Source organism: Hemicordylus capensis, chromosome 3 (genome assembly GCF_027244095.1).
Source record: "Hemicordylus capensis ecotype Gifberg chromosome 3, rHemCap1.1.pri, whole genome shotgun sequence".
NCBI classification, from domain to species: Eukaryota; Metazoa; Chordata; class Lepidosauria; order Squamata; family Cordylidae; genus Hemicordylus; species Hemicordylus capensis.
Window position 1 is genome coordinate 79,383,439 of NC_069659.1, and position 23,785 is coordinate 79,407,223.

A 23,785-nucleotide genomic window follows, 5' to 3' on the forward strand; every position below is an offset into this window, starting at 1 on the left:
GGTGATTTAGATTGAGAAATGGCACAGATATGCTATTTCTTCTCTCACCCCACTTCTCCAGTCTTCAGAGCAGCCAGGAGGAGCAACTAATAAGTCAAAACAACAAAATGACGTGGAAGATCATGATGATAGATGACAGCTCTCCTACATCAAGTCTAGTTTGGCTTTCAGCCATATTAAAGTGTGGCAGAAGGGTTTTTGCATACATCCTGCACATGAACATTGACTATGCAGAGAAGGAGCAGGATTGTGCTGGCTAACCCCTTCCCATGTAACGTTAGAGTGAAAGGGGCCTATGTGAATAGAGTTTTGCGTGCATAGGGATCATCTATGCAATCAGAAGAGCTGATTCAGTATGTGGCGGAAGGAGCAGGGCCACAAATGTAAGTCTCCAGTGGGTACATATGCATTCTCATACTCAGGCTATTTCTACTACATATTAACTGGAAGTGTGAAAGAGGCCTACACACATAAGCTGTGGAGCTCCTCTGTGTGATTGAAAAAACTGAGGGGTGTGTGTGTATGTGTGTGTGCTGGGGGCGGGTGGGTGGTTGCTAAACATGTGAAGCAGCTAGACTGTCAGGACCAGTCTAGGTCCCAGGGATGGGATGGAACCTGGTTTATGCATGCAGACTGTGGGACCTAGACTGTCAGACCTGGCCTATGCATGCAGCAGAATGAGGTGATGGAACTTGTATTTGTGTGGGGGTGTGTGTGTGTGTGTGGACTGAACCACTTCAGACTCCATATTATTTAATGCTTCCCTAAGCTAATCTCCTTACAAATAGAACACCAGCAGAGCAGCCAAAGGGTGGGCTAGAATCTTTCTCCCTATTTTGCATGTATGTGCACATGTGCATATGCGCATGTGTGTGTCTGTTTTTTAATTGGTTTGTTTTACATAGTGAATTAATCAGAAGTGGTATCATCTCACACTACATGGGAGGAGGCAATAGTAAACTCCTCCTGTATTCTGCCAGAGAAAACCACATGGCTCTGTGGTCACCAGGAGTCAACACTGACTTGAAGGCACAACTTTATTTTACATTCTGCTATTTAAGTGGCACAGCGGAGAAATGCTTGACTAACAAGCAGAAGGTCGCTGGTTCGAATCCCCGCTGGTATTATATTGGGCAGTAGCAATACAGGAAGATGCTGAAAGGCATAATCTCATACTGGGCGGGAGGAGGCAATGGTAAACCCCTCCTTCTACCAAAGAAAATCACAGGGCTCTGTAGGCTCCAGGAATCAAAATCAGCTTGAAGGCACACTTTACCTTACCTCATTCTGCCTCCAGTGTGAGAAAGAGAGATAGGCTATTGGGAGATAAAAAGAAAATCAACATCTGCATTTTGCTATGAAGTGTATAGGAAGCCAGTGCAATACCAGCTTAATATGTTAAGTTGAGCTGACACCTAACACAACACAAGCAGCATTTTTCAGCTTAATGCTATATGAGTTGATCCTGAAATTTCTCTTGCTGGTTTTTTTTAAAATTATTATTTATTTAGGAATTCCTAAAGTATAAAAAGGTTGAAAGGTGAGCCACAGAGATGCCAATCTCTGTGATTGCTTCCCCAGCAGTAAGTTCTTTGTTGCAAAACCTGTGCAAGCAGTTGGGGGAAATGAACAACAGAAAACTTTGGAGTATGTGAAGAAGCACTTCATATGCTTAAAGGCCTATGAATCCTGGAGAGCATGCGGGAATTCTTGAAAAAACCTGGTTTTGATTGCATCATTTTGACAATAATACATGTTCAGCAAAGTTATGTATCTTATGCCATTGGTATGGAAATATCTTGCACATTCTGTTAGTTTCAGATGACAGTTCTATGTGATGAGCAATCAGCTTATGTACAATTATTTTTTTAAAAGAATCTGTTTTATCTTATTAAAAGCAAATCAAATACTAAATGCAAATTCCCAACCATGGAGAATGAATCCAACCACTGGGGGGCACTGCTGCTCTTTGCCAACTATTGTTTCATTAGCTTTCTTGTTACCAAAGGAAACTTAACATCCTGTAAGCTTGGATTTCAGGTTTCGGTTACTTTATGAAGAAAGATTATACACAGGGCTAGTAATATTTCCTAGACAATTCACCATTTAGAAAAGCTTAGACCAGCACTTACACTTAGGAAGTAGCATGTGCTGTATTATAGATGCAGAAAGATTTGGCTGGGGGCGGGGTGGCATTTAAAGGACTATACTGTCTAGTTTTCAGATGATGTCATGATTTGTGAATCCCCAGTTTGAAACAAATGGTGGATGGACTTTAAATAAATATATAGCATATTCAGGTTTTGAAAAATGGAGTGGGATGGTAGCCTTCAGTTGGTGAGGAATCCATGACAGCACTACATAGAGTTCATCAGACAATGTTAAAAACTGAATTACTATATTAGAAAATGTTGGGATATAGAGTCTGGGTGTTTAATGCTCTGGAAAATGGTAAAGCAAAGAGATCCTCCCCAACTATTGTTGGTAGATATCCAGAGCAATTACAACTGGACTGGAAAGTGCATCACTTAATTTGTATAATATGCAAATCATTTACAAGCCATTTTACATAATATACAAATTAGGGTGCCCGGATTTTGAGAGCTTGAATATGGCAACTCTCGGTCCTCTGGGAGGCATAGGGTTTGAGCATATCTGCCTTCCAGCCCTCCCCCATATGGTCACGAGAATAGGCTCCCTATATCAAACTCCATCTTCTTCTTATTGTAGTGGGGTGAAGGAATGCTAGAAGAGATGAGCAATATTTGTGCATTCATTAATCATCTACAGTGTTCATAGTTACAATGCCAACTGAAGCCCTGCCACATGAGCCAGTGTTGCCATCAACCAGTGCTTGCCTGAAAACCCAAATATTATCTGTAGAGATTATCCCCATAATTAGCAGTGCTGGTGGCTCCAGTATTTCCATTCGAGGGCCTAGTTCTGATGATACTTTCTGACCAGCCCTGCTTCCGCAAGATTAAGACATGAGTTCACCATAAGTGCACCTGTCTCCTCCTCAGCGCACTGTTCCTTAATTCTGTGGGATAATGTTTATCCAAAATGCCTCTTTACTTACGCTCCAAATGCACACTCCAAATGCTACTTTAAAGTAGCATTTGGAGTGGATGTAGAGGTGTATTTTAGATGAACTACCTCACAAGTTGTTTAAAAATAGCCCAGTGGGGTGGGAACATATATGCTCATAGTGCACTCATGTCAATCATGTGGGAACAGGGATAGTCCAAACATACAACCTGAATGGACCCCTGTGGAGTCTCTATCCCTGGGTACAGTGTTTGTGTCTTCAGACAAACACTACTTATGATTGATGCTGAGGGTGGGACTATGTAGTGTATTAGTATGGTGGGATGCGGTTTTCTTCAGCATTGTAATCACAAGAGTAAAGTCTTGTAATCATGTGTTGAATACTGTGATTATACTGTACATGTACTGAATGCATGAATAGCACTCTTGAAACAAGCGAATTAATAAACATAGGTGCTTCAAAAGCAGCAGCAGTATAGGCTCTGGTTGTTTTAGGAAGGAACCAACTTTAGCTCTTGATAGTATGAAGAAGATTGGATGTAAAGACTTAGGACATTTGGCCACTCTTGTACTGATTGATCCTATCAAAGGCAACTTCTAATTCCAATTGTTTTCTAGAAAATGCTCCAGTTCTACCACCCTGAGATAAGAAACATTTGCAAATAAAATTAGAATAAACACCTGCAGCAAATTTTGCTTAAATTTTGATTAGCCAGACAATAGCACCTTGCCTATCCAGCTTCCAGCATCCCGTGTGCTTTTCAGCAAGCAAAGCTAGAAACCTTGGGCTTCAGTTTAGATAGCCAAGCCAGTAGGTCACAAACTTTTAAATGTAAAACATAGCATGGATATCGGGCATAGGGATATGCATTCAGATTTATTCTGCACAGAGGAAAAACAGGAGCTTTCCCATACATAGCTTCCAGCTCTCAGAGTATATGATGAGTGAAGCCACTTGGAATTACACTTCTTGCATGAAGGAAACAGCCCCTCCCCTCTGCTCACCAGTTTTCCTTTTGTGCAGGTTCACATTGCATGCCTCTGTGTTTCCCTTCTAGCCAATGGAGAGAGAGAGTAAGGCTCTACACACGAGCAACGTGGAGAGCCGGGTGGGGAGACGGTGGGGAGAGCCAAGTACACTCTCCCTGCACATGAGCACTGAGTGGCCATCATGGAGCCAGTAGGTCCTGTGCGAATTGGGCGCCATCTGGTCCCCGGAAGTCCCAGGATGCCCCGCAAGAGTGTGTGGGGCATTCTGAGGAGACTCCCCGAAACTGGGAGGCTTGTTTTAGCCTCCCGGCGGGGGTCTCCTCACAAGTTGCCACAGCGTGGAGTCACGCTGTGGTGACTCACAATCGCCAAAATGGGGTTAGTGGAGTGCTCGTTCCACTAATCTCATTTAAGGGGAGGGCTACTTTGGTGGGTTAGCTGCCAGAGAACCATCAGGCTTGCCCGGTGGTTCTCATGATGGGGGAAAACCAGGCTGGGCTCCTTTAACCCAGTTTTCCCCCATTGGGAGAATAGCCTCAGTGTGTGTGTGTGTGTGTTTGCGAGCTCCATGGGGAGGAACACACTGTTGCCAATGACTTCAAAACCTCCTGTTCTAGGTGGGGAGCATTTGTATACACTGACAGATTTCTTCCCTTTTTTCCAACACATGAATGATGTGTTTTACATCAGTCAGTTGGTAAAACCTCTGTTTTAGCCAGCAAAAGCCTTAAGCAAGAAGATTAATATTGTTCAAAAAAGTCAGCTTGAGCATACACAGAGTTTGCTTCCTGCTGAAAACTGGTTTTCCCACTCTTTGCATCTAGGCAGCTCTATCTACATTCCTAAAGAGTGTCAATGACTCTTATCATGTTAAGGACTCTAAGTCAGTGCCTCTCCTAAAACCAGCATTTTTAAAACCCGGAAATACATCAGGACAAGCTAGAAATTGGGAGAGAAAGCCTGGTTTGTGTGTGGGGTGCTTCCCCAGATCTCAAAAGGATTTCAGGGTTATTCTGGCCGATGCATGAACTCACACTCTCTCTTCTGGAGGAGATTTGCGGTAACAGCCTTGTCTGTAAAGGCTCCAGCACAGCAAAAAATCATTTACTCTAGGTGAGCTATGAAATGTATGGCTTTTAAAACATTGATATGAGTAACCTGCTAGAACATATATTTACAGGTTTGCCAGTCAAATCATAAAAGATTAGCAATTTTGTCTGACACTAGGCTTTCTGAAAGCTTCCAGGCTGGAACCCAAACATTTTGTAAGGCAGGCTGTGGACTCCATTTTCAAGACAGAGAGAATTCAGATGCTTTTATTTGCTGACTGTTAGTCATGCAGTTCTAAACAGGGCATATTACAAATAGCGCTGAACGTAGATGTTTTTTCCTTACTGGTGTGCAGTCTACTAATGGGATTTCACAAAAGTGCATGACCTCTCATCATATTAATATTTAATCAGGCAATAAACATGACTTGCTCAGAAGCTCAAGGCTGACAGAATTCTCAATGGTTATGTTCTGTCTGTTAAATTGACAGTAATTATTATGCCACATACTAGTGGTTCAGAATAAAGACACACACACAACAGACACACACATTGGTTATGTGTGCTTCTTTTAATGCATGCTATGCATATGTATACATGTGTTAATTCCTACCAACACTGATTATTACCCGTCCTTAAATTCTCATTGTTCCAAGATACATTGGCTATTTCTTCCTAGGTAAAAAAAATAGCATTTCTCTCCTTATGAATTGTGAATTCTCTAGGGATCAGATTAAAAGAAGAAGAAGAAATACTTGGAAGAAAAAGATCTGAAAGGATATAAACAGATATTGCTTAGGAAAATGTCATGGGCTTTACAACATTATAATGCTGTAATTCCTGATGCCTGCAGGAAAATAAAGCTGCACAGAGGACCTGTGATACAGCCCAAGTGCAAGGTGAATTCACACAGTCATCACTCAGTGGCTGCAACATCAAGTAATGATTTGAGTAGATGATCCAATCAGAATTCAGATATCATAGAGGTGTCAGATACCCTGACCTCACCCTAAACATAATGTTTTCCAAAGGATGCCATTCAGAGAATTTGCTGCTAGTCACAGAGTCTTTGTGGTGACAACACTGAAGAATGTTTATGCCTTAAGTTATTGGAAGAATTTATGGAGTGAATGGATAAGATACAGAAATGAATCTTTTACTAGTCCTGTTTTAGACTTAAAGCTTACAGTGCAGTCCTATGCCCATACTTATGACTCCCATGGAAGTGTGCACAGGAGTGCATTAAAGACACACTTACATCAAAGTTACACTTAGATCAAAGGTACACTCACCCACTAGCCTACAAATTTCAACATCATAGCTGTAGTTTTATAATTCATTCATTCATTCATTCAACTTCTGTACCGCCCTTCCAAAAATGGCTAAGGGCAGTTTACATTAAAACAAAACAATTAAAATCAATTAACAGTTAAAAAGTGGGACTATAAAATATGAGTACAAACTATGGATTTCTGCAGGGAGTGCATTCCACAGCCCTGGAGCAGCTACAGTGAAGGCCCGCTTCTGAGTCGCCACCAGATGTACCGGTGGTAAATGGAGACGGACCTCCTCAGTTTGGTTCAGTTCAAATTAGCAACTCACGAGGGTGGTTGGAACCCTCGCTCTGGGCCACCCCAGCACACACACCCCAGTGCAGTTATGGGGCTGCTGAAACCTCCATTCTTCCCTGTGGAGAAAAACCTTAAAGCCACTTGTGGGGTGCTGGGGTGGCCCAGAGTGAGTGGTGGTCTAGTGCAAAGAGGGTGCCAACTACCCCCATGGGTTGCTAACCCATGGGGTACTGGGTTTTGTTGTTTCTGAAGTGTTCTGAGTGTAGATTCTTTGGTAGCATATAAGATTTTCAGTGACAAACCATGAATCCACTCTCATTGCTAACCTTAAAGACACATAAACTTCAAAAATCACTTAAAAATCAGCCCTTTGCCCAATTCCTTTCAAATAATTCTGATAGCTTCCTTGCCCCCCCCCCCCACCCTTGGGCACTACCACCCACCACATTCTGCTCTAGGACACCCCTTTCTCCTCGACGTGAAGCTATACATTTGCTGCAATCCTCATTATTCCTTGTGAGGAATTCAAAAATACTTTTAAAATTCACCAATAATTGGAGGAGTGTCCAATTGCTTTGGGTTTTTTGGGGTGGCAGGCTCATCCCACTTTTGTGCCCCCCACCCCACTTTTGTGCCCCTAGGTGCTCCACAAGAGGAGATAATGGGATGGTTCGGGTCCCATTATACCCTATGAGGAAAAAATTAAAAAATATTTTAAATATTCATAAAAAATAGTAGGAGTGTCCGATTGCTTTGGAGTTTGGGTGGTTGTTGGCACTCATGGGTGCTCCACAATAAGGAATAATGGGCTGGTTCGAGTCCCATTATACCCTATGAGAAAAAATATAAATAAATTTCAAAAATTCATTAAAAAATCGTACGAGTGTCCAATTGCTTTGGGGTTTGGGTGGTAGGTACCCATGGGTGCCAGATACCACCCCACCCACTTTTGGAGGTTCAAATCATTTGAACCAGTTCAAATCAAACCACCTCCAGTTTGGTTCGAATTCGAACCTTCAGCTCAAACCTGATGGCTGATTTGGTTCGAATTCGAACCAGCGAACCACCCTGGTTCGAATTTGAACCAGTTTGAATTTGAACCAGTTCGCACATCCCTAACCTAAGCTCTTTGTTTGGGTTTGCATACCTCAAAAACAGTATTCAATATAACAGGGATTCCCAAATGTTGTTAACTACAACTCCAGCTGCAATGGTTTTTGGCTGAGGATTATGGGAGTTATAGTCAACAACATCTTGAAATCTGATATAGGGAACATTGCTCATAAGCCTTCCCATTGTCCTGTTTTGATTATAGGAATTCGATCTTTGTTCCAGGGTTCTAATATTGAGGAGAAGTGCCTCTAGGGTTCAGTGCTGCCCTCTTCAGAAAGCAAGCACCAAGCATGTGAGGTGCAGCAGATGTCGCTAAGGCTGGGCAAGCTACCATGCTTCCACTCTTTCTTGATCTGGGTACAGCGTATTAATGACTGAATAGAGCATAGGTGTCAGGAAGAAAGATTCTTCATAGGAACACAGGAAATTCTCTTATTCCAAGTCAGACCATTGGTCCATCTAGCTCAGTACCATCTGCACTGACCAGCAGCAGCTCTCCAAGCTTTCAGACACAAGTCTCTCCCAGCCCTACGAGGAGATGTCATGGACTTAACCTGGGGTCTTCTGCACGCAAGTAGATGCTCAACCACTGAGCTACAGTTCCATCCCCTGAGGAAAATATCTCACAGCCTTCAGCTCTCACATGTAGTCATCTTTACAAATGCAAACCAGAGTTGACCCTGTTTAGCAAAGGAGACAATTCCTGCTTGTTACTGCAAGACCTGTTAGGAACATAGGAAACTGCCATATACTGAGTCAGACCATAAGTCCATCTAGCTCAGTATTGTCCACCCAGACTAGCAGTGGCTTCTCCAAAGTTGTTGTTACATTTATATCCCGCTCTTCCTCCAAGTAGCCCAGAGCAATGTACTACATACTTAAGTTTCTCTTTCACAACAAAGAGAAGAGAAGTGACTGGCCCAGAGATACCGAGCTAGTTCATGGCTGAATGGGGATTTGCACTCAGGTCTCCCCGGTCCTAGTCCAGCACACTAACCACTACACCACACTGGCATCTCTCTCAGCTGTATCATGGCGACACCAGGGAGGAAACTTGGAATCGTCTACTCTTCCCAGAGCGGCTCCACACCCTAAGGGGAATATCTTACAGTGCTCAATCATCGTCTCCCTTTCATATGCAACCAGGGTAGACCCTGCTTAGCTAAGGCGACATTTTTATGCTTGCTACCACAAGACCAGCTCTCCTATTCTTTTCTCTAGTACTCTTAGTGGTATTCAAGTTTGCTATTAGAACCATTTGGGCTGTTTTGTAGGAGAGTTTTTAAACACACACACATGACACACCAAGCGCAATAACGTTTCCAAGCTGAATCATACAGTTCAGGACCAGTTTTACTATTTAATCTTCCATTTCTGTAGACCAGGCTCAGTTCTCTGCTTGGAAAAGGGTGGTATATCTAGCTGGCTTTGCTAGGCTTTGCTCATTCTTTGCAAGAACTTCCCGTGCCTTCATTTATTTTTATCTGAGCTGTTACAGTACAACTCTGTCAGAGCTTCTGTGGGATAATAAGGCAGAATACTGTACAAGGAAGGGAACAGAGGTAACATGGCCATTGCAAAGCACAGCCATCCCATTCTTTCAATGCTAGAATCTTTCACAGGATTTAATGAACTGCTCCATGCTCACAGAATGAAGCCATAAGGCTAACAGAAGACTTCATTTATTTGTGGACAGATAGATATGCTATGGCAGTTAGATATACCATGAGGGACCATATGCTTAATGTATTGGTAAAACATATTTGATAGCACTATGAGGAACATCAAGTCCTTCCAGGGATGACCATTATAAAACTTTTAAGCAAGAGCACATCAATAATATTGTACTCATTATATCTTAGATTATTATCCTACATTTTAGTAGGAAACACAACATTTGTACTGATTCTAGGGATGCTTGATGCCTTTATAAATATGAAAAGGGAGAGGTGATTAAGATAAAAGCATCTCTGAATTGACTGAGGTGCTCTTAGAGATTAAACTAATGAAAGAAAATAACATCACAACGATTAAAAGTCAAAGACTGCCAAAGGTGACAGCATCTGCAGGGGCTATTTTTGATAGTGGTTTCCTCCTTGGGCAGATATAACTAGGACATATCTATTATTATCTGTGCTTATCTATCATCTACTGAGAGGAAGAGCAGGAACTGACAACAAAAGGAGGTAATTATAGGAACTTACATAAAAGCATCATTTTGAGTGCTGAAAACATAAAGGAAACTATTCAATAATTTACATACAGATTTTTTATTGGTTCTTGTGCCCCCTTGGTGCAATGATCCTGTGAGTGGATGCCCCCTGAATGACTATATCAGAATTAGCCACCAGCATACGTGGAGTGGAGCTGGCATAGTGGCCACCCATAGCAAGTGCCCACCACACCTGCCTAGAGCCCGCAGTTCCTTGGGGTCCTTGTTCAAAGTCACTTGAAAAGCCTACACCCAGCTGCTCACCATGGGAAGATAAATGGAGTGGCAGGGAGAGAAACAGGGAAGCAGGGTGAATGAACTGTGGGGGATACGGCAGAGGGAGAAACAGGACAGTGGGGAGCCAAAAGGGGTGGTGGGAAGAGGAGGTGGGAAAGAAATGTAATCCTCTTCTTTAAAACATTGAACAGCTCAAGGGTTGTTTGAAAATGTAAAGCAAAGCCTGTTGGGAAATGTAGTCCTGCCATCAGTCATGCAGGTTGCTGTTGGGAGACATTCCAACCACAACTCCCAGGGAAAGCAGGGAATTCTGAGACTGGACTGCTTGCCAGGAGTTGCCCAAGCCTGCATGATGCGATGAGTTGCCTTCTCCTTGGTCCCGTGCCCCGAGATTCCTAAACAGAGGGAACCAATCCATCCAAGATTGGCATCCATTAATAGAAAGCTCACACCCTTTTAGATCTCCACAGCCTGCTTTTTGTTTGCAAAAAATCAGATAACTGGTGGGTTCTTGGTGCAAAAATAAGTACTGGATTTTTACTGGACCTTCTTTGCATATAAGGTTGCCTCATCCCCCCCCCCCCGGATTTCTGGGTAGTGCCCAGATTTTAAGCAAGTTACCCAGATTGCTTAGCCTTCCCGGATTTGCCCGGATTCCCAGCTTGCTTTCTTTCTTTTTTTAAAGGCTAAGCTCTAGCCCTTGTAGAAATGGAGTTATGGAGCAAAACGTGCGGTCACAACCCTGCAGTGGGGGGAAATCCTTAATGGTTTCATGAAATAAAGGAAAGACATTGGATTTGGATAGCTTTTTAATACAAGCATGTGCAGCTACAATGTTCAGTGCAGTTGAGACCACTTTTGAAATATTTACACCTTCCTTTGCAGTCAGCTTTGCAGGAACATTTAGTATACTCCTTGCAGCATTCTGCAAGAGGGGAAAGTGTTGGCCAAAGAACTGTCCATGTACCTTGCTATTTTGTCCATCCCCATTCAGCAGGACTTGCTATGTTTGGTGCACAAGTTGTTTGGCCCCATACTATTCCTGCCTGATATGCAGCCCACTTTGAGGGCATCCTTGGTTGGTGGAAGATCAAAATGTGTTTCCCCCCCCTTTTTTTTCTTTTTTGCAAAAAGTAAAGTCTTGCATCATTCACATGCATAGCTGTGCCACCTCTGTCATACATGATTACCACAAACCTGTCCAAGATGTTGAGAACTTGGTCTTCAATCACTGCTGGGCACTGATTCAGTTTTGTAAACACACAGGGCACATCATCAAATACATTCCATGCATGTCACACAGCCTTCTTGCCTTTGCCATGAAATGATGATATTGCATCACATCCAGCAAGTGCATGGGAGAAGGGTAGTCCACTGTTTCTTTTCAGGTCCTAGTGCATCTGCGATTTTGTGGACAAGAATCCATTGGCACTTTGTATACCTCCCAAAAGAAACCCACACAGTCTGAAGGCCAAGCTCCTTCAATGGCAGTACTGATATGGTACTGCCAACATCATTGCAACTCAATGTTACTGTATTTTTGGCATGGACAAATATGCAAGTGTCAGCCTCTTTGTGTGAGCAAGAAGCCAAATTATCTTGGCATATATTTTGGTTGCTTGTGATGTTTTCTCCTTTTTTTACAATAATTGTTTGTCTGTGCTTAGTCCTGCTATCTTGTCTGCTAAAAAGTGGAAAACCTCATTCTTGTTGCTAGAATCTCTTAAGAAGCTTCTCCAGTCTTTCAGTGCTGTGCTGCTTCCTGCTACCCTTCTCCTGAGACCTTTAACTTGAGCATGCCTTCTCTCTGCTTTCAAGCTCTCCAGCACACACACATCAAATACAATATCTCATCTTTTGTACTTTCTACAGTATGCCTGCACTATAGGAAGAAACTCATCCTCTGCATAGCTATTATAGGTAGTACCTGCTTTCCATGGTAGTAGGGTATTCACCAGTTCTGACCCATCTACTATGATAATATCTGCTGGTGGTTCTTCCCGGAACACTGTTATATCTGCTGCAAGGATTTTGATCAATTGAGATTTCTCACACAGGACAGGTGTGAAGCTTTCCATTGTCACTAGCAGCTCGAAATGATTGGTTTTCATACTGTAAAAAATCTTGCAAATCCAACTGTCTCTTCTGAAAGGGGATAAAGGATTATGAGTATTGGAGATAATTATATAGCAGAGTATTTCAGAAGCTAACTCACTCCTATGACAGCAGAAGTTAACAGGGTCTCAGGGGCAGCAGGTTGTAAATGATAAGCATGGTGATCGACAAGGTTAAACTAATCTACTTTATTTAGAAGTAAAGTAAAGTAAAGTAAAGTAAAGTAAAGTAAAGTAAAGTAAAGTGTGCCCTTGAGTCAGTATTGACTCCTGGTGACCACAGAGTCCTGTGGTTGTCTTTGGTATAATACAGGAGCGGTTTACCATTGCCATCCCCCACGCTGCATGAGATGATGCCTTTCAGCATCTTTCCTATATCGCTGCTGCCTGATATAGGTGTTTTCCCATAGTCTGGGAAACATACCAGTGGGTATTCGAACCGGTAACCTCTGGCTTGCTAGTCAAGTCATTTCCCTGTATATAATGATATAAAAGACCAATATCTAACTGCTGGTTACAAGGTGGTCAGAGAGAGACCTATAGAAGTATTGTGGGAAGAAAAAGAAGAAAGTCACTCCCAGGAAGTTCCTCAGTACATTCTATCAATAGAGGGGTCTTAGAGGCAGAGATAAACAGGAAAGAGAAGGAGACCCTAACTACATCTACTGCCAATGCCCCCAGTGGTAATTAGGGTTACTGGTGCAAAAGGTTGATGCCATATTAACTCAGATCTCCAACAGTGAGAAAAGGCTGCAATCTTCTTTCATTGCAGCTTGTGGAGCAACAACCTGCTGTTTGAAGAAACACAACTTGTTTTTCTTAATAGGTCGATAGAAGAAGTTTCCATCTTCATCGTCTATTCCTACCATGAATGACTTGAACTGTTCTCTATTTCTGTCATAGTATGTAACAATCACGTCAGCACAAATGTGATCTGTACTATCACTGGTGTGGAAAACAAGTCGGTCTCTTTGTGATTCTGTAAAAGGTTGGCACATTTCCAGTGTCACATTGGTTAGCTTGCAGGCTCTATCAAAAAATACTTGTTGAGCTCATCCACAGTGTCTGTGGTGACTGATGTTTTTCCTTAAACCTTTTATACCCCAAACAGTCTCATATTCATTCACTAGATGGCTCACCTCAGGTCCAGCAATCACCCACTGCCTAATTGCTGATGGATGCTCAGTAATCCTAATTGCTCCTCCATTATCCTTAATAACTTTATTTGCCTGCTTGTGTGCTTGATCAAGCTGAGTATTCTCTCTTCAATTTGTGAACTACAAAGTTGCCTTTGTGAAATTGCTCAGCTACCCGTGGTGTAGGTTTTCTAATGACATCATGTCTCTGAAGTGGATGGAGAGCCAACTGGAATAGTTGGTATTGTTGTTAGCAGAAAAATATGGAATCAATTCCGATAATGCTTCACGGTACAGAACAAAGTTTGCTTCTCTTAATGGCTAATAATAAGAAGGGTAACAATGGTCAATTCCATACAAATTATCAGATACTATCAGATTTTCAAGTTTATGCTTCTCACATCGTGTTTCAAAGGCCCTGACAAAGTCTTCAGAAAGTTTTTTCCCTTTAAATACAGTATTGGCTGTATGCTCTGTTCAAAAGTTTATACAAACTGCAAGCTCTGATCTAATGCACTTGTCACATTTTGCTATATTTGAGGCTGTCAAAAACTAATTTGCAGTACCAGATGATACTATGCCTGCTTTGACAAGGGCTGCTACCCAACCACTGTCTTGCAGCCAATTTCCAATTGATGACAATGCAGCCATTTTGATATGTAATCCTCCAAACATTATGACAAACTCGTCTTCTCCATATGATTCTGGCCATTGCCACTGAATTTGTTTGGCAATAGCAAAGAGTGGTTGGTCTGCAGCCATGATGGCAGTTTGCTTTGGTTTTGAGTTCAACTGTCTCCCGTATCTTGTTCAAAAAAATTATAAAATAATAATAATAATAATAATAATAATAATAATAGTAGTAGTAGTAGTAGTAGTAGTAGTAGTAGTAGTTGAGAAGAAAGAAAAACAAGTCAAAATAATCGACATAGCAATACCAGGGGATAGCAGAATAGAAGAAAAAGAAATAGAAAAAATCACCAAATACAAAGATCTACAAATTGAAATTGAAAGGCTGTGGCAGAAAAAGACCAAAATAATCCCAGTGGTAATTGGCGCCCTGGGTGCAGTCCCAAAAGACCTTGAAGAGCACCTCAACACCATAGGGGCCACAGAAATCACCATCAGCCAATTACAAAAAGCAGCTTTACTGGGAACAGCCTATATTTTGCGATGATATCTATAATAACCAACAGTATTGATGATAAAATTCTGGCATCCCAGGTCCTTGGGAAGGACTCGATGTCTGGATAAAACAAACCAGTCAATAACACCTGTCTGACTGTGTAAACAAGAAATAATAATTCAATTTCTATACCGCCCTTCCAAAAATGGCTCAGGGCGGTTTACAAAGAGAAGTAACAAACAAATAAGATGGCCCATGTTTTACAGTAGCTACTGAATGGGCCTGCTCACATAGCAGAAGAAGTAGTGATGTGCTGCTGATTTCATACTGTTTACTTCTTCTCTGTACTGTATGGTGGACTAATCAGGTGATGCAGACAGTATTTCCCACCTCTTCCATGAGGCTTATCTTCTCTAGCTATTATATCTCCATATGTAGGATGTCCCTGAAGAGTGATGGGCCAGATAACACTACAGCACAGGAAGATACCATTTTAGGAGAAATTGGTGTGCTCTATGGAAAGTAAACTGGTCTGATATTGGTGAAAGTTTTAGGGAGTTCAGAAACCTCCTTTGCTTTGTATTCTGAAGTTACTGTAAGTGGCTCTTATGCATCACCTTTACAATCAGAGCTTGGGTGTGTGCTGTAAAGTGCATAGGGATTTTTGGGTGCTTAAGATTACTGTTTAAAACCCTAAACATAGTACAACATTTCTGCCAAATCTCAGGTTTGTAACACAATGTGCATGATTCTAATGATTTCTCTCTTTTTTTACATTTTACATTGCATATTTTATATCATATATTTTCTATGTTTTTTATTAGCCACCATATTGAACTTTTGGTGCACCCCCCTTATTTTCTGAACCCCCCTGCTAACTGGACAAAGAGGCACCCTTTTAACACGGTGATTCTCTATTTAGAAGGGGGAGAGTAACTGGCCCTATCCATCCCCAGCACAGTACCTCCAATGACTGTTGCTGGTGTCTATCTGATGTTGATGTTTAGATTGTGAGCTCTTTGGGGACAGGGATCTATCTTATTTATTCATTTGTCATTTCTCTATGTAAACTGTTTTGGAAACTTTTGTTGAAAAGCAGTATATAAATTGTTGTTGTTGTTGTTTGTTAAAAAAGAAGTATCTGAAAACATTTCTGCCAAATCTCATACATGTAGGACTATCTTAACGATTCAGCTTATTTTGGGCATTTATCTACTCGACTAAAGGAGATGTGGCATCAAATCTGCTTGTATGGGTCAATTCCCTCAGGAGATACTAACCTGTTGAAAGAAGCCAATCAAATAGAACTCTATCTATGGGGCATCATTTCAACAATCTGATTGATTCTCTGTAGATCAAAGGAAAGAGAGACAGTAGCTCAAAGAAAGGCATTTGTTTCATTTATGAAAGGATTTATAGTGTCTCGGTGTCTCCTTTCTTTGAGAAAAAAGCATCTTTTAAACATTGTTCCACATTCATTCTAGAGATTCCCTCGTCTGTTTCCTGTCGAATTATACCAAGCTTTCCCCTCTTTATCTTTAATTGGTGCTTGGGCACTACACATAAGGATATCACACCATACAAGAAGATTGCCTGACCAGAATAAGCAATTCAAAGAGTCATATATATCATTAATTTGATTTAGAAATTCCAATTTCATTATTGCCATCAAGCTGTCTATACAATCTGTATGTTTAAAGCCTAAGGATTTGTTTCCATGCAGCATATCATGCCAGTAGAATTATATGAAAAAGCACTTCCATGGATTTAAACAAATACAATTGTTTTGTTTCAAATTGTTAGATGTAGCTTATTCACAGGATCATTTTTCACTGAATTGCCACTGATCAGTGTTCATATGCGGTGGCTGGGGCTCCATGCATGGAGACCAGAACTGAGCCACCGCCATGCCAACGGTTTAGTAAAGGAGAGGATAGTGCACTTTGGGCCATGCCGGGAGGGCAAGCGGTAGCATCAGCAATCACACTGGGCAGGCAGCTTTTTCCCTCTCTCTCCACCCCCACCTGGCTACTCTTCACAGTGCAGAACCAGTTCACCTTAACTGGGCCTGGTTTGGTTCAATCATGGACTGAACTGTCCTCGGTTTGGTCCATGATTGAACCTTCAAGCCATCCCCGGCTTGAGGTGAACTGGTTCTGCATAAACCATCTGTGCATACCCCTAGCTGGGAGAACCCTTTGAGAGAGATAGAGAGCTCTGAAGAGCTCTATAGGGAAAGCACTGGGAAGGACTACACTTCCCAGCACTCTGCACACACCTTACAAGAAGGTGCAGGGACTCAAGAGGTCTCTGTTTCCCTTAAAGGAGCCACCTCCAGGCTCTGGGCAAAGCACAGCTCTGCATGGTGAGAATGATGGCCTCTGCATGGTGCCAGGGAGATTGTGCAGGGTTTTCAGCTTTGGTTGAAACTTTACACAGACCTAATAAGCAATTAGTAACAGAGCTGCACTTAGGACTGAAGGGGCCCCTGGGCCTTACAGTAAAGAACACTGCATTAATTTGTCTTTACTGAATAGGACAAGCAAGCCAGACGGCTGCCTTGTTTTGAACTCTATGCACTTTTCTTAACTCCAGCTACCATTCATTCTTGTCCAGTCTTCAGCTCGTCAGATTCATTTGATTTTTTACTTACTGTAGCTAGCTGTTGTCTGGTACACAGAACTTACCTAATTTCTAAAAGGACTTGTTAATCAGTTCCATTGCCCCAGACTTTGCCTAAGGAATATCTACCTGTCAGCTTGGCTGCAGACACAGTGCAGGAAATGCCTAGCCAAGAATCTACTGGGGAGAAATCCTAAACGTACTGTTTCACCTCAGGACATGGTAGAATTAAGCATCTTCTTTACTATCTGCATTTATTTATTTATTTATTTACTTACTTACTTACTCACTCACTCACTTACTTACTTACATTTTATATTCCGCTCTTCCTCCAAGGAGCCCAGAGCAGTGCACTACATACTTAAGTTTCTCCTTGCAACAACCCTGTGAAGTAGGTTAGGCTGAGAGAGTGGCTGGTGTGTTTATAGAATATAATACCACAGAATGCACAATTTCAAAATCTACCCTTGTTTTCTCAATATATTTACTTTATATTTTGGCTGAAGGGCACAGAGAATAGGACTTCTCACATAACTGCCTAAATATCCATTAAAGTGGTCATTTCAAAGCCTGGCAAATTTGCAAAATGCAGCAATATATGTTACATGATATGATAATTTCCACTTTGTGATAACCCTAAAATAATTCAAATATGCCTGATCTCTAAGGAAGATCCCACCTATAAACCTACATGAAGATGATACCCAGCCCAGAACCCTATGAATCCCACATGTGGATATTTCTCCACTGTCACATTCTTGTAGTTCAGTATAGCTACAGCCTTCCAACTCTTACCCAAGGTGGTTTTGTCTTTAGGCATGGAACAACCAACTAAGGACTGTATAAGGTTGAACACAAATACAATTATTGTTGTTTATTTTGTAATTTAAACCACAGGGCTTTCTTTTTATTCAGATGTTATCCTCACATTAAGTCCTGGGGTTTATGTTACTAGACATTCTGACTGTAAAATAAAGTTTAGGTTGTGTCCCTAACAAACATTAAGCCAATCACCCTACCAACCTCCACCCCAGTGATGTGGTAGTCCAATAGATGTTTTGTGTCACTATGAAAGTTATGTCCTTGTTATGGCTTTGAAGTCTTCAGTTCTTCTTGCTGTGACCAGGCAGACTTTAGCTTCATTACATTGATGGCTTGTAGTAATGTCCCTTGATGATTACTGAAGAACTTCTGTCTTCCTTTCTGGTCCTCCTTTCCTTGGGAAAGAAGGTCCAAAATGCTGAGGGACTCTCTCAGCAAGTGAGTCTTCTCTCTTGTAAAGGCTCTTCTGTCAGATGGCATTCCACTCCCAGGAACCCCCTTTGTAGACTGCTTCAGACCATCAGTCTGTGTTTAGCAGCTCCTCCTTTTGTTTCCTGTCCAGCAGTTTAACTGTTTCTGCTACTACCTGGCCTCTGCACATCAGTCACTTGAAGATAACCTTCTTTCTCCACTCTCTTCTTCCACCATCCACTTGACCAACTGATACCACCAATGGATCCTAAGAACCTTGGCTGATCCTTGACCAATCTATTTTGTGCAATTTGAATGCCTGTGGGATATGTAATCAGTGGGGCCATAAAAATAAATAATTAATGGGGCCTAATAGGGCTAGCATAAACTAACCTGAACATTACAGCCATACCACTTCCTTTCCAGCATAGGTTACATAAGCAATAAACTTCAACACACACAAAGGTGGTTTCTCCACACATGGCATGGGTGGTGCTTTCCTAATCTATTGTTATAAGCACAAACAAGCACAGCAAATATTTCTGAGGCTACACACACACACACACACACACACACACACACACACACACACACTAGTGCTATGCAGCATGTTATTTCCTGATGAATGACACAACACAGCCCGTGTCCCTCCCCACTGCCTGGGCACATGGGGAATCATCTGGGTTCATGGGGAGCATGATCATCTGCACGAAAGGTAGGTTTAACCCCCTTCCCCACTGCCCGCTCTGGAGCCCTTCTCATAGATTCTGGAATGGGTCTCTAATTATTGCCTCTGGTCAGGAGTTGACCTGTGAATCAAAACTGTACATCAAAATTTTATATCAGAGCTGCCCTTGGCTTTGATTTAACAAATGCAACTCAATGAGGTGATTCTCATGATCGCCCGAAAGTGGGCTAAGGGAGCCTAGCCCACTTTTGGGTGATCGTGTGCTGCAATGGGAGCCGCACAGCTCCTGGCAGCCAGCCCTCTTAAGTACCCCTCCCCTTAGCCCAAGTTAGCAGAGCGAGCGCTCCGCTAACCCAGGCTTCCAGATCATGTGCTGCCATGGCATGGCTCCATGCTGTGATGACACATGAAGAGACCCCCCACTGGGAGGCTGCAAGCTGATTCCTGGGCTCGGGGGTCTCTCCAGGATGCCCCGCATGCTTGTGCGGGACAAACTGGGACTTCTGAGGGCCGCACGGCCCCCGATCCTCATAGCCCCCACTGGCTCCGTGACAGCCATGTGGGTAGCTGATCCAGCTGCCCAGGGCCCCACAGGTGATCTTCAGTGGGGAGAGTGGGCTAAGCCCGCTCTCCCCACAGACATCATTTCGGCGAGTCTCACTCATGTGAGACTCGCCTCAATGTTTAAAAAAATGAGGCAGGCTTGGATGATACTTACACACACACAGAGGCACACACACACCTGGGCCACGTGACTAAGAAGGAGATTCCGAGAGTGTGCTCATCCTGTTATCCTTCCCAGATGTCCTGCGTCCTCCTGGCATGTTCCTTCAGTGTGTGTGTGTGTGTGTGTGTGTGTGTGTGTGTGTGGTGGTTGGAATACCTTGTGCAAACGGAAACGCGACTCCATGGACATAGACTAATGGCCTATAGGCCATTAGGGACATTAGGAGTAGAGGTACAGAGTGTAAGACTGGCCCCTTGTTCTGTCTTATTTCTTGGTCTCTGCTCTAACTTTTCTGTGATTGCTATTCTGTGATACCAATGCCCTGCTTCTTTGTTCTCTCTCTTCTTTCTCCTTCCTTCCACAATGAGCTGGCTAGGACAGGGTGCAGGCTTTCTATCTAAGTTTGTAACCTCTTCTCATAAATCTTTGCTTGTCTCCAGATCTCCAGATTGTCTCCAGATCTCCAGATTGTCTCCAGATCTCCTCTGTGAGTTCCATTCTCATCAAACTTGGTTTCTCAGTTGAAACTATTCTCTTTTGGGTTGATTCATCCCAGAAGTCAACTCAGCTCTTCTGGGTTGATTCAAATTCTCCCCTATACATTCTTCCCTCCCCTGCTGCTCTACTGGTAATAAAGGAATGCTCTGAGAGGACATCAGTAGTACAGTGTGTTTGGTAAATACATTATGATGTGTGTGCTCCTGATGCAACAACCTTCTTAATCACCTGGTCCAGTTCAAGTGGAATAGTATTATACAAACTAAATAGAGATACATAGACTATATAAATCTAGAGCAATAGACTAACAGCTACCATTTTTTCATGGAAAGAAATTGCCTATGAAGTATAGTTTGGGACTACACACACACAAATATAAATACACACTGATGAATAATATTCAGTATTTACATATTTCATTTGATTTTACAGCTGATGATTTTCTGAAAAACAGTTCTTTAAAAACGTATTTTAAAATTCATTAATTGTTGCTTGGTGATCCAAAAATTCAGGTTTAAACTATTTATTAGTAAAAGCAACAATTCAGTTAACAGGTGAGCAAATAAGTCTTAAATTTTGTTCTAACTTAATTGGTTCAGTTAATGCAAAATCAAATCATGGAACTGAATTCCTTTGCCCAGTTATAAAAGAAGGCATTTTTGCCCAGATTATGGAAGCAGCTACACATTTGCATCATGGCCTGTGGGGGGCAGTACTGGACTGTATCAAAAGACCTGGCAAATTGCAAAAGACTGTTTTCATCTTTACAGATAAATTCAGATTTGGCCAAAATATGTTCATGTGAGAAACCAGAACAGTAACTCCCCGCTGCCCCCCCCCACCGCCAAGATCAGGTAGAATGTTCTTTAAAAGCCAAAATCTGGTCACGTAAGCACAGGAAAGTATAGGAGAAGCAATTGTTCACCTGACAGATGAAAGCCTAATCTATAAGAGGAGCATCGATGGGAAACATTAAATTAATAACCGGATTGTAATGTACAGGACTGAAACAAGAGGCTAGGACTTTACCATCTTAGTGTGCCAGTGCAGAGACAATGCTAATTGGCTGGCAGAGTCAGATGCAGGTAAAAAACTCAGCGAGCATTTCTCCTGTGCCACTGGTATATTTTTCCTGGCAGTGCTATGTAATAGTTTTGATCTAGAGAATGGGTTTGGGGTGCCTACATCTGAAAGTGTTGTCAAATGGCCATACATGCAAACAGGTCATCAACCCAATTACACATACAAACGTCACAGATGTTTCTGCTCTCACACTCCCGTTACATGACATCAGACCACATGTTGCTGTGGATATGCGAGATGAGGAAAGTCAGAATGAGAAAATCATATTACAACTTTTGGAATCTGTTCCTGGTGAACAGATGACACATCTGATGCATCAGTGAGACATTTTCATGGACGTGAAGAGGAAGGAAGATAAATGAAAAATGGCACTAGTAAAGACATACTCACAGTGGCAATCTGAACTTGAATAAATCCATCAGAATCTCTGTTGGATATTTTTGTCTTTTGCAGAAGCTTAAGCATTTCATCTCAGTTTTGGAAAACCGTAACAGGGATCTCATCAAATGAAAACAAAAAGAGAGAGCAAGGAATAATGTATTTATGGAAACACAATCTTAGGTGCATTTATAGAACATGGAACAGGGAAGATCTGTGAACTCTTCTCATTTAACAGAGCTGAACAAACGATGACTTAGAAACAAATTATTTCTTCTTAGAACAAATAGGCAGAGTGCAAGGAAAGTAGAAGCAGCTATCATTAGAGAAAACTTATGGTCAAGCCACAGATGCACAGAGCATCTGGTTAGCCATTTCTTTTCCCAATTTGTATCACTACTTGCTAGTGGTAACTGCATTATCTCTCTCAGGCTGTGTTTTCCACTCTCACCGTGAGAGCTCGAATTCTAGCCCAGACTGTATCACCTGCATCCCACTTCCAAGAGCTTCTTTACCATATGGAAACTGCTCACTTATTTTCCTGTCTTCTCCCAAAAGCTGGCCACTCATTCCAAGGAGGTTTGAATCAGACTTCAGAACCTCCATTTTCTTCATGTATCATTTATTGCATTTGTGTCTAGCCCTTTCTCCAGACAGCTTAGGATGACATATATAAGGGACTATTCTGTTTGTAGCTGCTCAACAGAGTGAAAGGTTTTGAATGAATCGCACAAGATTACCCAAGGAGCTCTATGGCTGAGTAAGAACTGGAAGCCAAGTTCAAACTTTGTCCACTTTGCCAAAGTTGCATAACCTTCAAGATTTAACCAATAAAAATAGATACATGCTTATAGTGGTGCCATTGGGGGGCCCAGGGGCATGAGCCCCAAATGTTTTGGGTGCCCCAAACCTCCCCTGCCATGTCTTTTGCCTCCTCCATGACCTCCTCCTCCTCCTCCTCACTTCCTTCACCTTCTCCTCCATTCTTGTGGTGGCAGCAGAGGAATGAACCAGCACCAGCAGGTGTGTCAAAAGCAAACAGGGCAGTGGTAGTAGGTGTACACACACCACTTCCCATCTGACTTTCCACATGGGCAATGGCACATTGTTTAATTCTGCTGCTGCCATCGAAGCAGTGGCAGGTGCAGTGGCAGTCAACCTTAAGGTTAAAAAAATGTCATGGTGCCTATGGTGCCATGACAGTCTGGGTGCTTTGGGGGTGTAGCAATATCCCTCCATGCTTGTAACAACCCAATGGCCTTTGCAAGAATCACTGCCCATTGCCCTCCATACGGTTTGTTTGCAAAAAGGATTACTTCACATTCTTTAAGCTGTGTTCTTTTACTCTGCAATTATCAAGAGAGTATTTATAAGAAATACTAGCTGACCCCACACAGAGCATCTGTGCAGTTGTGCAGTGAGCCTGTGGCATTCCCCCTGCAGCACTATGGTGATTGGGATGTTCTGTCAGCACTATATAGATGTGGAGAGAGAGAGAGAGAGAGAGAGAGAGAGAGAGAGAGAGAGAGAGATTCCACTCCTCTACAATCAAGAGCATCTTCTGACCAGTAACAGTTGTATTCCAACTGACCTTAACCATCGCAGGCTCCTCCTCCTTATCTGCATAGGGAATCCCCACTGCCCAATCACCACAGTGCCACAGGCTTTTCCTCCCCATTTGCATATGGAATCCCCACTGCCCAATCACCACAGTGCCACAGGCTCCTTCTCCCTATCTGCATATGGAATCCCCACTGCCCAATCAGGTGCTTCTGCTTGCAAACTCTGTCAGCCAATCGCCTCTTTTCTAACACGTCCCCATGCATGGCCCGTCTTGGAGAATTAATAATATAGAATTAATAATATAGATGCTAGAAATACAAGTACATAATTGTCTCAGAGTAGGTTATTAATAGTTGAAAATATACTTAATTAGTCACAGTGGATAAAATTATTTGTA

General features: G+C 42.3%; 1 long non-coding RNA gene across 2 annotated transcripts; it reads right to left on the bottom strand.

The window, feature by feature from the left end:
• Nucleotides 1-11,056: 11,056 nt before the first annotated feature.
• LOC128351525 (uncharacterized) lies at nucleotides 11,057-23,253 on the bottom strand. 2 transcript variants are annotated; one of them, XR_008319826.1, is made up of 4 exons: nucleotides 23,221-23,253; nucleotides 21,838-21,945; nucleotides 15,877-15,944; nucleotides 11,057-12,365 (listed from the first exon to the last, which is right to left on the bottom strand). It is a non-coding gene; the product is annotated as an uncharacterized LOC128351525 (long non-coding RNA). The 2 variants fall into 2 exon arrangements; XR_008319827.1 differs by lacking the exons at nucleotides 11,057-12,365; nucleotides 15,877-15,944 and adding an exon at nucleotides 18,668-18,770.
• Between the last annotated feature and the right edge of the window lie 532 nt (nucleotides 23,254-23,785).